The 18382-nt window shown below is 37.4% G+C and overlaps 1 protein-coding gene across 1 annotated transcript in view; it reads right to left on the bottom strand.

The window, feature by feature from the left end:
• LOC148945024 (uncharacterized) overlaps positions 1–18382 on the bottom strand; it is a 134541-nt gene that overhangs the window by 51636 nt on the left and 64523 nt on the right. The window lies entirely within an intron of this gene.

Here is an 18382-nt window from a genome sequence, read left to right as displayed (position 1 = left end):
TATATATATATATATATATATATATATATATATATATATATATATATATATATATATATATATATATATATATATATATATATATATATATATATATATATATATATATATATATATATATATATATATATATATATATATATATATATATATATATATATATAATAAATATATATATATATATATATATATATATACAACAAATAAAACAAACTATTCGACTTTTAATTTCAATTGTACATTGTACATTGAAAAATAAGGCTGCATTTATTCATGATTTAGATAAAATCATGTTGATGTATAATCAACGTCCTCATCGATCCTTGTTCAATGCTAGCCCTCAGGAGGTTCATCATATTAACAGTACACATTTCCTTAAACAATATTCAAATGAAAAGGCGGGGAAGAAAAAATTTAATGTTTGTAATACTGTTCGAACCAACTGCATAAACAACGTACTTGAAAAGGTATAATATGTGTGTCCTATAGAACTTCTTAAAGTGTCAAAAATCCTAGATACTAAAACATAAATGTATCTGGTTCGTGATATGCAAGATGAAAATATTTTGGGCGGTTTTTATGATTATGAATTAAAAAAAGTTGAAAATAGTGAAATGTATGAAATTGAAAAGTTATTAACGACTCGTACTTGCCAGGGTAAGCGACAGTTAATTACTCGCTGGCTAGGATACAACTTTGTGATTTTGATTCGTGAACAAAATTTTGATTCGTGGATACCCGCAGAAGACGTTCATAATGTCTGAAGGTTTTTATGTGGCATTCATATCCAATATTTCCGATCCTCTTTATGATCGTTTCAATAAAACAAGCGATTTTTGGACAAAGCTTACCCCTGCCATTAAATTTTAGGGAAGGTATGAAGTTGCTCTTGTAGATTGTGTTCTTAAAAACAAATATGATATCCTAAGAAAGGATAGTATGTATGACATAAAAATTAGACCCCATGATTGGCCAATTGTTAGCGTTTATATGCGATTGAAAATATGAACTCAGTTTAATATCCCTTTGCCCCATTACCATATAAAGGGTTTAGGACTATGAAGGGTTTAAACTCAGTTTAATATCCCTTTGCCCCATTATCATATAAAGGGTTTAGGACTATGAACGAATTGTGTCGTGCTATCAACAAAAAAAAAAATCTCATATCGTAACAATGGTGCCTTTCAATTCAAATATTCAAAGAAAGAAGGTAAACTCTACATTAGTTCACGCATCGACAATGAAAAGGTTATTCTCAATGGTAATCTATAAGAAGTGCTTGGCTTTAAACATAATGTAATCAACGTTAAAAGTGCAGGAAGCGCTAGTGGCATGAATCGTGTCATTTTTGCAGAGTATCCGCCCGCCTTCTTCTCGGATATTTGTATATTTCTTTATGTTTCCTTTTTTGAGGGATCAAGAGTTGGTAATACCAATATCCCCCTCCTACGTGTTTTTGAACGAAAAACCACTGATGAACACATTCATCACTACAATATAAAGCACTTTCAATATATTCCAGTCAACACTTCGTATTTGCAACTCTGTCAGTTAACATTAAGAAGCGAACTGGGCGAACCTCTAGCAATAAAAAAAGGTTTGGCTGTGATTACATGTCATTTTCAACCCATTCAGTGAGACGGCTAATAGAACTCAGTTTCTATGTCCTGATATTGATTGCTTTGTTGCTACTCTTGGACCACGGCAGTTGGAACATGGAATGGACTATTATAGGGGTCGTTCGTCAATGTCTGGTTTCGGTTGCGGCAGTTAGTTTGCTAAGCTTTTTCGCTCCGCACTACCCTTGGCTAGAAAATATACTGCACCGGTTGCAGCGGATTTTGCGTCCTCTAAATTACATGATTGGGGCTCTGGGAAAGATATTCAAGAAAGTGTTTCGTAAAATCTAAGGTCGAGCACGCGATCCCTCAGCGAGCGATTGAAGCAACAGGGAAAAGGCTTAAAAAGGAGAAAAATGACCCCATCACTCATCAGTCTCAAGTCAGCTCGGAAGCATAAAGAATCAAACAAAGCAAAAAGATCCAAAAAGTATTTCTTTTCCTAGAAAAAAATGGCATATCTACCACATAAAGATTCTCACCCTTCATTCACCTCATCTCTAAATCATTTCAATGCAGAAAATGTAGATGCCAGTTTAAAACATGGATACTATGAACAATTTTACCCGCAACAACCGCTCTCTGAAAATGTCCATTTTCAAATCTATTGTAATGAAGACTACTTTTTCGATTTGAACTAGTCATTTATAGATTTAAATGTCATTGTTAAGAAATCGAATAATGAAAAAACAAGTGCCACCGAGGGGTTATCCTACGAAAATTGTGTACTACATAATGTATTTCGAAAAATAATTGTCTACATAAATGGAACATTGGTGAGTACGAGCAATATTATTTCAAATTATGCCAATTATATAAAACTCATGTTGATGACATCAATGTCCTATAAGCAGTTGAGGAGTATGACAATTGGATATGAATATAAAACAAATAATGATACTACCAATATTCTTAGAGAGACAACAACTAAAGATTTAACTTTAGTTGGGAAACTAAATCATGAGATATTTAATATACCTCAATGGTTGCCTACTAATGTAAAGGTTGATATAAAACTACAACTCAAACCGTCTAATTATTCTATGCAAAAATACTGGACGCTGCACCTGATGTAGCAGTCTGTCTCACGTCGGCAATACTTTATGTACGAAAACAACAAGTTATGAGATCTGTGGCTTTGGCAATAGAAAAATTAAGAGCTGCTGGAAATAATATCAAATGGCTCGTGCCTCATACAATCACGAATCAACGCCATATTGCTACAGGTACGCTTACCTATACTGATTCTTCATTTATCAATGGCGAGACTCTTTCAAAACTTACATTTACCATTGTAAAAAGCGCCAGAACCGTAAGACCATCTACAAATTCCCACTGAACTTTAAACCATTTGGACTTTCCTCGCTTTTAGGCAAATTAATTAGGTTTCCACCGCAAAGCTAATCATTTAATAAATTCCACAGGATCCTCTATGAAATGACAATCCAATCCCCAGATCGAGATTCTTAACTGTTTTAAAATGGTATAGGTGAAGAAATGTTTGCGAAAACTCATGGCATTATTGTATTAGATTTGTCTGGTGCACAAGATATTAGTATTGTCCGGACGGGAAATGTGCGGATAGATTCTACCTTTGCCAAACCGTTGAAGGAAAGCATTACATTAATGTTGTTAAAGCAATTTGAAACCTAATGGGAAATCGCCCCTGATGGCAATGTTTTATTAGACTTGGCACCATGAACACGAATCAAATAATCGATATATTTAACATGGACCCCTACATGTCGAAATATAAATCCTGTTGCACACTTTCAGGTTTCCTAGAGCATATTCAACTTGCTAACAATATCCTAAGTATTTTTAAAAACAGTCTATCAAGTGTAAAGACGGGGCATTGGCTATGCATCTTTCAAACAAAAAGCAATATAGAATTTTTTAATCCGCTTGGGCTACCGTATACATTCTACACACCTCATATTTAAAAATGTTCTTGAGCAGAGCGAAAAATCGGAAAAAAATTCTAAATCGGAAGCGGGTACGAGATTTATTAAAGAAAAGCTGTGGTTTTCATGCCCTACTATATTTTAATTTTCAAAGTCGTTAACATACTTACATGGAATTCTTCATGATTTATGGCGGCAATCCGCGATTGAACGAATTTCTAGTTGAAGATATTTTTTGCTACCTTAATTATATAGGTTTTGGTGCCCTAAAACTAAAAAGCCTTTAAAATGTATTTAAATTTATTTATTAATAAAATTTGTACATACAAAACACCGTGTCCTTTAGATTTCTTCTTCTACGTGTAGGTAATCATCACAAACGATAAGTGGTAACAGCTCGTCGGGATTCAACTTGTACTTATCTTGACGTGCAAAGTCAGGGTCGCATTTTCTACAATATATTGTAACTTCATTTTTATTAAATCTCTTTGTAAAGTCAATAATACTATTCTGATTCATATAATAAAATGCACGTGTTTCAATTTGCTTATTTGACGCAATGTCATACACAAAATTTTCCCATGAACAATCACTTTCTTTAAAAATAAAAGTCTGTAGGTTTATAATCATAATAGTCAGTATCTTCACAGCGATGTTGTAAAAACCAGACTCTTTTCTTATTCCAGCAATTGAAGTGTAGAACAGGTTCTGCTTCCCAAAACATTTTAAAGCTGCGACGATACCAGTCTGTTAAAAATAAACTGAACTCACCCTTAGGGTTTTTCACGATCATGCCAGGATAAGTATTTTTCCATTGATCGCATTTGTCATAGTGACCATTGTAGAATAAGAAACCTCTACTATGAGAGTCACAAACCTCTTCAAGACAGGAATTACAGTCTCTAATTTCCACTGTATAGCCTCTACGTAAATTACATGGGTTGCATAATTTACACTCTTCACTATAGACATCAGCAATAGTACAATTCTCACAGGATGACCAGCTGCCCAATGTATACAAGAATAATGGGCATGAGTAAACCATTTTTTTCGATGTTGACTGCTCCACTTCCAAAAACAAACTGGCGCTCAAACAATAAAATGTCTCCTAGGAGCGTTACAAAATGGCCGTCTAAGTAGTGGTTAAAAGCAAAACCACAATATCATTTTGTTTTGTGTCAATTAATATATCTATAAATCGAGTAAAAGCTTTGGGACCACGAAGACGAAGTTTCATACAATAGTCCAAAGATGGGGAATCGGTTCCCATTATATCAATAAGCATTTCTCGAGACAATATTTTTCTTTGAAGAGATAATTCCAGAAAGTCGTTATCTAAAATTAAACAATTTTCCAATTTTACTAGATTATATAAGATTTTCTGGTTCATAAATTTAGCCATTCCCACACTCTCACTAGCAAATACAGACTAATCACTTTCTACAAGTTTTTCTCTTCAATATATTTTGCCAGCGCAGTTAATCTGTCTAGTAGTCTCTTTATACGCTATTTTCACCTTAGCCGCGAAGCACAATTGTTCTTCCGACTTGAATTTGCTTAATGTAATAACATATCCATTATCGTCCTATTCTAGGGTTAGCCGAGAACCCCTTGTAATTTCCACTGCCAACTTAGGCGCTGTAGGTCCCGTTTCATCAACACTTTCAATATTCAATAATGTATAAGCATTCATTTTGATTGTCCAACTTCCAGAAAGAAAATGATCCTAAAAAAAATAGTTTCTAGCACCTGGGAACGTGTTTAGACATGATTTTGCAAAGTAACAACGCGGGAATTTTGTCTAGTAGCACCATTTATTTCAAATATGTCCTGCAAACATAAAAAACAACATAACCATCAAATCCCATAACGAACAACCAAGAAATCACATAACCAAGAAACAACAAACATCATAAACAACATAACCAAGAAATCACATAAGCATCAAACATAACCAACATAACTTAACCAACATAACCAACAAACATCAAACATAACCATCAAACAACATCAATCAGAAACAAAATTACCATCAAACATAACCAACAACCAGCAAACATCAAACAACATCAATATAACATAACCATCAAACAACATAACCATCAAACATAACCAACAACCAACAAACATCGACATAACATAACCAAGAACCATCAAACAGCATCAACACAACATAACCATCAAACATAACTAATATAATCAACAAATCACATAACCAACACTCATAACCAACAACCAACAAAAATCAAATAACATCAAACAAAATAGCCATCAAACATTTTCATCAACATAACATAACCATCAAACAACATATCCAACACTCATAACCAACAACCAACAAACATCAACATAACCAAGAAACAACTTAACGATCAAAAAAGATCAACATAACCAACAAACATGTGCTTTAAGATTGCTTCTTATTCAAATTCAATTGCTCTTGTGTTCCAGCGGTTCTTCCTGAAGAATTTGGATAAAAAGTGAATCTTCAGTGAACGAAATAATTTCTCGTCGATTTAAGTTTTAATGTTGCCCCTTACATTCGGTTAAAAAAACTTGTTTTGTCATTTTAATTGCTGATCCGTTTTTCAAATTGTACCTAGGGCAAACCAAGATATGATGTGGGGTATCAGCCCCATATGTTGGCGATGGGTTGTATACATCTAAAATTGTAAATTAATTGGTAAAGTTCTTTTGAGATTTTCAGCTTTAGAAGGAAAATTTTAAATGATAATTAAAATTCTGGATAAAATTTGAATATTTAGTCAATATTTTTGATGAATAGTGGTTTTGATGGATAGTTCCTTAATAATATTTTTACTACTGAATGTCGTGTGGACGGGAAGGCGTATTATTGTTCCAATGGAGGGAAATTCTGCGTCAATTTTGATCTTCAACACGGCTGAAACCATCGTTACCTCTACAAAAGAGAACTATTATCATTTGAATTTGCTGAAAATCAAACTCTTGGTAGGACATGCCACACTTCCCTCAAGAAATTTCCTGGTGAGGGATATGCTGCCCCAGCTCGACCACTCCTCCTTCTTAGAAATTCATTCTGTATTTATCTGAAAGCTGATTGGGAGCTAGGATACTGAGCCATTAAAAAGCACTCTTTCAGGCACCTGCCCTCCCCCCCTCCGGCAACTTACAAAATGACCCACTACCCTCCTTCATAATAGTTGATGGGACTTGTTCTTAACTGTGCGTAATTTTATGAAGTACGAAGCAATTCAGTTTATTTGAATAAAGCTTTAAAATAAGTGCCAGAAATATTTTTGTGGAATAAGAGGACAAAAGTAAGCATGTAAAAAGTTCAAAGAGCAAAATTGGCAGGCAACGAGTTCCATGTACGAAATCAGGACGCTACAAGTCATATGAGCAAAATTTACGAAGAGAAAAATCAACATGCAACGAGTTTCACGAACAAAAATCAGCACTCAAAATGTACCACAAGTTCCATGAACAAAAATTAGCATGCAACAAGTTCCATGAGTAAAGTCAGTTTCCCGAGGAAAAAAATCAGAGTACCATTTTCATGAAGAAAAAATCATCATGTAACAAGTTTCACGAACAAAAATCAGCATGCAACAAGTTTCACGAACAAAAAAAAACAAAAAACAGCACAGAACAAGTTCCTTGAACAAAATCAGTTTCACAAGGAGAAAAATCATTGTACAAGTTTCGCGAAGAGCAAAACTAAGATGAAACAAGTTCCACAAAACAAAATATAAGCATGCAGCAAGTTCCATGGAGAAAATCAGCATTGTGAGGAGAAAAATCAATGTACCAGTTTCATGATGAGAAAAATCAGCATTTAACAAGGTTCACGAACAAAACATCAGCATGCAACAAGTTCCAGGAACAAAAAAATCAGCACACAACAAGTTCCTTGAACAAAATCAGTTTCAAGAGGAGAAAAATCAATGTGCAAGTTGCAAAACTACCATGCAACAAGTTCCACGAAACAAAATAGAATCATACAACAAGTACCATGAATAAAATCAGTTTTGGGAGGAGAAAAACCCATGTACGAGTCTCATGAAGAGAAAAATCAGCATGTAACAAGTTTCGCAAACAAAAATCGGCACTCAACAAGTTCCATGAATAAGAATCAGTAGGAAACAAGTTGCACGAACAAAATAAGTTTCACGAAGAGAAAAACCAACATGCAACAAGTTTCACGAGCAGAAGTCAGCATTCAACAAGTTCTATGAAGAAAATCAGTTTTACGAAGAGAAAACTCAATCTACGAGTCTCATGAAGAGAAAAAACAACATGCAACAAGTTTCAGGAGCAAAAATCATAACCCAAGTTTCATAAACCGAAAAAAATCAGTATGCAACAAGTTCCATGAACAAAATTAGTTTCATGATGAGAAAAATCAATGTTCAAGTTTCACGAAGAAAAAAAAATCAACACATAACAAGTTTCACGAAAAAAAATCAGCATGCAAGAAGTTCCACGAAAAAAAAATCGGCACTTGACAAGCACGCGACGAGTTTCATGAAACAAAATTAGTTTCACGAGAAGAAAAAGCAATGTACAAGATTCACGAAGAGAAAAAACAACATGCAACAAGTCTCAAGGACAAAAATCAGCATGCAAAAGTTCCAGGAATAAAAAACTCAGCATGCAACAAGTTCCATGAACAAAATCGGTTTCAAGAGGAGAAAAATCAACATTTATTATGTTTTACGAACAAAAATCAGCGCTCAACCAATTCCGAGAACATAAATCAGCATACAACAAGTTATGTGAAGAAAACCAGTTTCGTGAGGAAAAAACGTTTTATGACGAGAAAAATCAACATGCGAAAAGTTCCACAAATAAAATCAACATGCTACAAGTTCCATCAACAATGCTTGGGCCTCGGTTGAATTACTTCCTAGGGTCCTCCGATGGTTAAGTTAAGGCCCTCAGTTGGAATTGCTTGCTAGGGGGCCCCCGGTTGAATTGTATGCTTGGGTCCCGGTTTAATTTGTTGCTAGGGTCCTCCGGTGGTTAAGTTAGGGGGTGGGGCCTCGTTGGAAATTCTCGCTAGGGCCCTGTTGAATTAGATGCTTGGGTTCCGCTTGAAATGGCTGCTAGGGTCAACTGGTGGTTAGGTTAGGTTAGGGGGTTCCCTGTGGAATTGCTGATGATGGAGGGGGAGGTGTGTGACGTTACGGTGGTGTGGAGTGTATTGGGGGTTATTATGAAAGTCCAGGGTCGCGAAAAACTTAAATCAGTGGGTCGAAGCATATTTTAACAGTGGGTTGAAGCATATTTTTAACAATGATATTTTTAACAATCTGATGTCAGAGGGTGCCGCAGAGCAGTAATAGTTTGGTAGTGTGGCGTGAATTGCCTTGGGGGCATCGAGTTGAGGGTGTACTGTCAAAACATAAATCAATGGATTTAAAAGCATATTTTTACTATGAAAATATCTGTAAATGCCTTTGGAATAATGAGAGTGCCAGAGCGTACTGTATGCCATCCTTAGTTTGACAGGGTGGCATGCGTTGCTTTGGACTAGCACACTTTAGAGCTTAAAGATACGGTGGGCGGTTTAAAAAAAAAAATTCTGGAGAGGGGAACTGAAATCTAACGTACCAGTCCAAGGAACGATGCAGTTTCGTTAAAAATCACTTTATATGGGTTAAATTTAGCTCTGATATGAACTGCTCTTTCTGGAAATGATTGCTAGGGGAGGGTGGGGGAGGCCATTTTGTGAGAATTTTCAACGAGTATTTCAAAGAAACAGGCATTTTCGTGAAAAACTCTTAATATGGCTTAAATTCGCATCGAATATCAGCCATATCCCCTGGTATTGCATGCTAGGATCCCTGTCTTTCTATAATACACGGTTCTTTTTGCATATATGACGATAAGCTTTTTTTCACGTTTTATTTTTTTCGTGTTTTTTAACTGCTTTTTTCTCTGTTTTTAATATCGTTTGTAAATTTGTTTTAAATTACAAGACTTTTATTTACAAAGGTCTGTGTTTTTAAGATTGGTTGTTTAGGACGAATCTTCAATACCTAATCGTTTACACAATTTAAGCATCTTGTAGTCCCCTCTCACCTTTATTACTAAATGACCAGGTGATGACTCATTTTTAGTCATCAATTTTACATCAGACCAGGAGAAGATCGACATAAGCATGAAATCCCGCCAGTTGTGACATGGAATAGTCAGAGGTATGTCTTGTGACTTCATGGGAATGTGTTATTTCTAGAATATAATGACTAGTACAGAATACTGGGAATGGTCTGTTAGTCTTGTTGCTTGGAGCGCTTTCCCACTGGAAGAAAATTAGCCCTTCAAGTCCTAACGAGGTCAAAGAATTAAAAAAACGAAAAGGAAGAAATGCTTTGAACGTTTCAGGCGAAAAATAACATTGTCCAAAAAGGTATTACGTGACATTGATGTGCCCCGTCATTACATAAACGTGTGCTGACCTTACATAAAGTGAACGCCCTCATTAAGTTAAAAGAAAGAAAAAAAGGTCTTGAATGTTGCGCGCGAAAAAATCCAAATGTCAAACTCTGTTGGTCTTGTCAACTCTGTTCCCTTTAATAGAACTGGTGGCCGCAGTGCACAGGTGCGAGGGCTTGAGGGGCTGGTAGCTCCACTTATCTGATTCTTTAAAATCCCACGTTAATTTACTATTATTACTACTTGTGCAATACCCTGACCATATAGAAAAATTGAAAACAATAGGGGAAATAATAGAACACCTGGGAAGTTTCATGGGAAGTCTGCCAGCTGTAAACAGGACTGACAGTAAAACCCCATTTTAATTTGCTATAGCTGTCACAGAAATCCAATGTTAATTTCCCTATGGATGTTGGAGAAATCCAATTTTATTTTCCCTATTATTGCTACTTGTCTATTATCCGAACCAAACTCCAATTAGTAATACTGAAATACCTGGGGATCTTGCCTAGAAACAGCATTGTAATAGGAATCTTGCCTGGGCATGTCGTGATTTCAGGGCTGTCATAGAAATCCCATGGAAAAGGGATAGGGCTGTCATAAAAATCCGGGGAGGGCTGTCACAGAAAGCAGAGTGGCATAACTACTACTACAATTAAATTTCATGTAAAATATTTCCTGAAATAATATGAGCTTCCTCATCTTAACAAGCAATAACATTCCTTCTAAACTACTTGTTGATCTCCATTGTTGATTTAATCTTTGACAGCTCAATGAGTAAGCAATGTACCAAGTTCCTAAATAATCCCCCAAATATCCTGATTCCAAAGAAGTAAAACGCATCTAAATGCACAATATTAGGGGAAAAAAGAGCTGAGACCCATCATTGGCTTTCCCTACCACTTACATCTCTTCCCCATTTCTTCGATATTTCCGTGTTGATCTCTGCAGCCGCCATATACACTGCAATCAAGTTTCGTGGGAAATATCTTCTAAGCTACTATGAGCTCTTGCATCTCCATGCAGGCAACAAGAATCCTCTTAAACTGTTCGTTTATCTCCATTATCGATCCGATTAGTTACTGGCAAATGAAAATGACCAAACTCAGAACCAAGTTCCTAAATTATTCTAAAAACATCCTGATTCAGAAGTATAATGTTTCCGAATAAACAATTTTAGGGGAAAGCAGAACTGAGACCCATCAATGGCATTCACCACTACCTATATCTCTTCCCCATCTTTTTTACACTTCCACCTTGATCTCTGCAGCCACCATATATACTAAAATCAAATTTCACGTGGAACATTTTCTAAGCTACTAAGTGCTCTTGCATCTCCACACAGGCAACAAGAATCCTCTTAAACTATTTGTTTATCTCAACTATCGATCCAATTACTAGCAAATGAAAATGACCAAACGATGCACCAAGCTCCTAAATTATGCTAAAAAATATCCTGATTCGAAAGAAATGTAACGTTTCCTAATATGTAATATTAGGGGAAAAGAGAACTGATACCAATCAATGGCTTTCACTGCCATCTCTATCTATTCCACATTTCCACGTGATCTCTACAACCGTCATTATATACTGAAATCAAATTCCATATAAAATATTTTCTAAATTGGTGCGAGCTCCCGTGTCTCTCCTGGCAACACGAATCTTCTTAAGCTATTAATTTATCTCCATTATCGTTTTAATTATTGACAACTGAAACTGATTAAACGATGTACGAAGCACCTAAATTATCCTTAAAATATCCTGATTTGAAAAAAGTGTAATGTCTGCTAAAAAAAACAATATTTGGGGAATATTTGGACCTGAAATCCATCCTGTAGATTTTGTGGAAGGATTTAAGAGAAACACTTGGGCTCCTTACAAACCCAATTGAAATTGTTAATTAGCACAAATTTTGAACTCTAATTCCTTTGAATGATGAAAACCAACGAGACGTGAGGTTTTCTTTGGAGGGCAAACTGATGATAAACAGATAAACTACTCAAAATCGCTAAAATTAGAGGTAGCTTTGACAGCACGGCTGTCTGGCCTATTTCACAATTTCCAAGACTAGGACCAGACGTGCAAAAACTTTTGGGTGGACATATTGTCTTAGGTACATAAACTACAACAAATCTATTTCCGAAATTTTTCTGTCATTCTTAAGATTTTAGGGTACATTCTCATTATGTGGATACCTCGGCTATAGACAGCAGTGTTGCCAGATCGTGAACAAAAAAGTAAGCCGCAGCCTTTGAAAAACAAGCCAAAAATAAGCCAGACAATTTTTTGCCCAAAATCTAACTTTACTTTTAAAGGTGTCCAAGTTTTTACGGCCGTTTTATATAAATATTCACCACTATTCAGGTCCTTTGATCCTACTGGCATTATCCACCTTTAAGTCGTTCCCTGGCTTAAGGAAATTCAGTTCCAGTGTAGAGATTATTTTGAGGCTGCATTTAGTAGAATTGCAATAAACCGCTACCCCATGTGGAACTCTAGAGACTAGAAAAATTCCCGCGTGCGATGTTCAGAAAATGCTCGACCGTGCTTACTTTCCTGTCCAACAGTTCGGGGAAAATTATTGACGAGGACGCCCACCGGCTCGGTTTCTCCTGTGTTAGTTCGAGCACTGTCCGTGTGTGCGCCGCAATTTCTGTATCCTATAATTTCACTGAGTCGGTCCTCCGATTACAATAATGATAATCTACGACCCAAGGCGTGTTAATGACAATATTTCGATTCAGTCAGAGGATCTTTTTGGCGCAATAGAGTTATTGCCAGAACAAATTCTTAAAATTATGTCCCAGCCCTTATTAATTGTTTAGAAAAAATGATGCATTAGTTTATAACGACCGTGATCCGCTCACGAAAACAAAAAAGATCATTAGATCATTGGTTTATTATCATATAGATACACAAACAAAATCAGATTATTGGGATATTATCACATATAGATTCATAAAATTTTGGAAATCCCTTTGTGCAAAGTTAAAGCTTTGAAATAAAATCCTTTTCCCAATGCTAAATTCTATGCTAAAACGCCCTTAAAGGGCTACGAAAGATAAAAGGAACACAATTGTACTTTTGTCTTTATCACAAGTTCATTCCAGGGTCATAATTGGCTATCATGAACCACACTACGTTCCTGGGACCAAGAACAAATATGACTGAGTAGAACCTCGGTCTTTGGTTCATTCACTGACTATTGGATAACCTATAAAATGTGAGTAAGGGTGGAGCCAATTTGAGAACTGGCTGAGCACTGAGCTGACGACCGTCTGCTTTCCCTCATCGCCACCACGCATTTGTAAGGATAAGACCGTAGCAGGCCTCCAGGCGTGTATGATAAGTGTAATCAAACACTTTCACTTGTTCTCACTCAATTTTTCATCTCCGAGGCTGTACTGCGATGAGCTAGTTGTAAAGGTAACGAATTGTAATGTTCCGCGCCAGCTCCACATCCATTCAAATTCGCCGGGTATCAGCCGTATTTTATTTGACTCCACAAGGCTGTAGTATCGATATAGGGAGACGAAGGCTCCCAGTCTTCATTTGTTCTTGCTGGGACGGATATCCAGTTTCCTGTTTGATGAGCCACATTTTCACAAGGTTTCAAGTTTCCACTACTTTACATGTGGACGGAAAGTATCGTGGGTCAAATTGGGAATGACGCGTTATGAATTTCGATATTTTTATGTTAGACAAACAAAGAAGTGAATTTCGTTGCTGTGCTGCAAGAGCCAACTCACTCATCGATTTCAGAAGTTTACAACTTATCATGATTTTATTGACCTTTAGCACAAGATGGCTCTCTGAACTCTGGCTGCCAGTTGTTGAGTGAGTGCATACCTTTTAAGGCACTTTATGACGGAAAAGCTTAAAAATTGTGACAGTTTGGAAAAAAATTCTCCAGGGTGGAATTTTCGGTGATTAAGAATATCCGTCTTTCATAACCCTTTAAGATTAACCAAATGCCCTTAAGGTATCCCTAAGTTAATCTTCTTCGCCGTCAGCGTCAGGCACATCAGTTCTGCCACATCGTCCACTGTCAGACGCATTTTCAGCTCCATTTTTCGAATATATGGAACTGTTGAACGAAGTCATTTTGGTCGATGGTACGAATGACGAACAACAGTGGCCACTGACAGACATCCACAGTCGAAAAATCAAAATTGCGTTTAGCATTGGTAAAAGCATTATATTTCGAAGCTTTGACTTTATACAGTTCATCATAGAAAACGCTCTCTCAACGACTGCGTTGCTGATAGGCAAACTCAGCAATGACAGTGCCCACTTTGCCAAATCCTGAAAGACTGGCTCTCCAATAGGGTCACGAAACTGAAGCACGTAGACCCAGAACTCAGAGGAGTCTTTTGGAAGTTCTCCGCCAAAATGTTCATTCCAGTCAACCTCGAGCAGGCGTCTCCACTGGTTTTCCATGTCTCCAAAGTCTGTCACTGGAATAACACTAGGAGGTAGGTCAGCGTCTAGTCTGGGTCTAGTCTGAGATGAATCTATTGTCGGAGAGAGACTTCTCAATTTCAGAAGGGAATCAATGGCAAGAGGTAAACGTTTCAGAACTGACCTTGCAGCCGTCTTGAGAAAGCCGTGACAGCGAAGTTTTATTTCCTCTTTCATTTCGCTTGGAAGATCAGCTTCGCTGAGTTCAGAAGGAAACAAATGCCCACAGTCTACGTGGTCGACAGGAAGGTAGTAAATTAGAAACTCAAGGTTGAGGTTAAGGGACACTGCAGACGGTCGAAGGATCCTGCGCAGGATGCACATGAACAAATCTTTCAGCTCTTGAAAGAGACGAAATTGGTCTGCATTCAAATGTTGAAATAGTATGTTCACCCTCTGAAAGTCGGCCAATAGCGGTTTCAGACAGACAATGTATAGACGGTTGCGTTTATCACTGTACATTTCGTGTAAAGTTCTTGCAGTATAGCACCGCTCTTTTTCCTTGGCGATGCGGAAATGTGTTGTCAGTTCGAGGTATTGCTCATCAACTCTACACACTGCAGTGTATCGCGACAACCAGCGTGTACTTGAAGGGGCCACAATTTTAAGGGGCAAATTTCCATGATTTATCAGCCTATATATCTGGCATCTGGCCGTACACTTCCCTTCGCAACGGGCTTACACTAAACCACTTGTACGTTTCCGAGAGCATAAATTCTAGGTTGCTCGGCAACTCTTCCACCTCCTCGGAGGCGCACAAGTGCAGAGAGTGGCAAAAACATTTGACAAGCTGAAGGTGAGGTAACCCATCTGCTTTCAGCAATGTAAATAGAGTGATTTGCGCCCCACATGTTATTTGCCCCATCAGTACTAAGACCAATCAGGTTTTTGAGAGGTACTTTGCACTCTGCAAGAAATTTTTTGAGCTCTGCGTGGAGTATAATAGCTGTAGTTGATGGCACTTCAACCATTCCTAACGCAGTACACACTATCTTTTTCAACTTTGGGCTGTAATATCGAATGCAAATACACATGAACTTCATTGTAGAGACATCAGTTGACTCATCAAGTATTAGAGAGTACTTACCATCTCCAATATCAGCCACTATCTCCTTCAGGGTTTCAGGTCCAAGCACATTCTTAATGAGAGCGGAACATTTAGTTCTTTTTAGCCTCACCGATTCACCAATAGGCCCAGGAAATAAGTCTTTGATAATAGTAGAAAGATGGTCGATTGTTCTCACCGACGAGTGACAGGCTACATGAGCAGCCAAGACCAGCTCCGCTTTCCGTGAAGCCAAGTTCGTCGACGTGACTCCTAGAAAATTAGCATTAATTATTCGTGATTATTTCGGCTATGTTTCATAACCGATTATTTCGGCTATGTTTCATAACGTAACTCTGAAAGGGGATGTGGTTGGGGGGGGGGGGGGCAAAACTTATGTCCGGGTTTTCCTCAGTCAGAAAAAGTCTGAGAGGGATAAAATTGTGCATGTTTATGGGCTAGGACATGACCTACGAAACGCAGCCCACCCCACCTCTCTGGGGATCGCTTAACACTGTTGTGATATGCCTCTTTACAAAAACACAAGTGTGCTTCCTTGGTTGATTTCAATGACTGGTCCTCGAACTCCGATTGGGTCCCCCATACACTAAATAACGGGCCACTGGCTATTAATCGTTATCAAATTCTGTTGAGATCTAAATGGTAGATATTCTTGGTTGAGTGACGTATTTGAGGGCCTCTCTAAAATACACACAGAAGTCAAGATGGGGTTAAGACTTCCCAACAAAACACACACTGAACATTGGGATTTGTTGCTACGAAGTTTTGGAGGAGTGCTACAAAGACCACTCTTTCTGGTAGGTGTCTTGATGACAAGAACGTAGGGACCCCCCTATTGTTAAGCCATGCTCAAAAGAAAAGTACTCACCACATTCAGTGACTGGTTTCTGTATTTTCAGACTTGCTGCCTTCTTCGCATGCTTTTTCGATTTCATGTGCTGCTCCAGATCATGTTTATGAGCCCTAAGCTCTGTACCATTGTAGATTTTACACGCTGCTGTTGTGTCATCACCTTGAACAGGCTGAAGCCATCCTTAGAATTTTGTATCTTTCTCCCACACAGACTGATATAGTCTTTCATAACTCTTTTTCACAAATTTTTGTCATACTGGCTCTTGGTGTAACATTTCTTCCTTCTTCAGGTTCCTTGCTGCTTCCTTCATTTTGGCTTCTGGACACCATTTCTCCTGTTTCACTTTCAACACAATTCTGATTGTTTGTTTCAGTCTTTTTGTTAGGGTTCTGCATATTACTAGTAATTTTGGACGGGGCAGGCTTAACTACGTTAGTAGACCCTGAGGTAGCAATCTGGTTGGCTGAGGTATCAATCTGCTTGGCAGTAGATGCTTGAGGTACACGAAGTTTAGAAAGAGAGGTTTGAACCACCCTTTCTGGGACTAGGACAGGCTTAAGTACTTTAGTAGAGACTGAGGTAACAATCTGCTTGGCAGTAGATGCTTGAGGTACACCAAGTTTTAAAAGAGAGGTTTTAACCACCCTTTCTGGGACTAGTTTTGGTGTCGGACTGCCAGTATCTAAGTGACTGTTCACTACTTCGGAGGTAGAGCCCGCTACGTCTGGTTCCACCAGTTCTTGGACTAATTTTGATTCTTTTAACAGCTCTGCCACTGTCTTAGACTTTGGTAGAACAGCTCGTTTTTGCCTGTAGTGGCTGGTGGCACTGCTATCACTGTCCATGCTGTCAGTCTCAGAGTCACTGTCATCTGACTCATCAGGTTCCACCCAATCTTGGGCTGATGAATCATTACACAAATTTGCCACTATTTTAACTTTTGATGGAACAACTCGTCTGTATTTGGTGATGGCACTGCTATCTCTCGCCCCTATACTAATTTCATGTGCTGATTTGTCTATTAAAGTTCGTTTTGGCTCGGATCCACCACCATCAACACCATCTGTTCCAGCACTGTCCGGTTCAGTTGAGTTGGAAGGCCTAGTAACAGTGACAAAATTTGAAATTTTTTTCTGCCCGTTCAGTTGAACGTTTCATTTTTATTTTCACTCGGGGTGAATGACATTCAATCTGAAAAGAGCATGGAAAAATAAACTGAATCTGTAAGTTCATCTTGGATTAAAAGTTGACAATAAGGTCCAAGCTAAGCTTGTACTTGTAACAGTATTTGAGTAATATATCCTGCCTATTCTGACGACTTCTAATTACTAAAAGATGATTTTTTAAACATCTTGCAACATAGCTGGGTTATAGATTTACATTGCAATACTGACTTAAAGAAGTTTATTTTTGATTTCAGAAGTTTAATTTCAGAAAAAACTCAGCCCTGGGTCAACTTTGTGCGAGCAAAATCTCTGCCAACAGCTCTCACAAAACCAATAGAAGAGGAATTTCTGAGCTGAGCTCAGCCAAAACGTTGGACAAACACAAATGAAATAAAAATTGTGAAATAGGGTGAACTGAGCTCAGAAAAATTGAGCAATGGAAAACGGCCTCAATGTTGAGTTTTCTCATATACTTCCACAAAATAAAGGTTGTAAAATGGCTATATTGACAGTTCTAGAAAAATCTTTCAGTACTGAGATATCAAGAACTATTAAACAGGGGCCTCTCAACAGAGAAAGGGATGCAAACAAATAGCATTTGGCAGAGCAGAATCTCAACTTTCTTTTCATTCCCAACAACTATGTTTATACAAGGTTTAAGTACTGATATCAGTCAGAGAAATTAAAGCGAAAATTAAATATGGGCAGTGGCAATTACAAAGGCTCAGGCTCCTGTATTCATATATCTCTTTCTGATATTTTCATTAGTATTAAATGGTACTTTATTACATATTAGCGATTAGCCTGTATTATATATAATTAATTTCTCTAGTATTTAACTATAGGCTAATACATTGGAAAAATGAATAAAAGTGAGTCTGAAACAAGATTGA

This window comes from Artemia sp. Qi Xiang Cuo, chromosome 13, assembly GCF_049724085.1.
Source record: "Artemia sp. Qi Xiang Cuo chromosome 13, ASM4972408v1, whole genome shotgun sequence".
Taxonomy (NCBI): Eukaryota; Metazoa; Arthropoda; class Branchiopoda; order Anostraca; family Artemiidae; genus Artemia; species Artemia sp. Qi Xiang Cuo.
The sequence above is the reverse complement of the archived record's forward strand: the minus strand, read 5'-3'. Positions and strand labels throughout refer to the sequence as shown.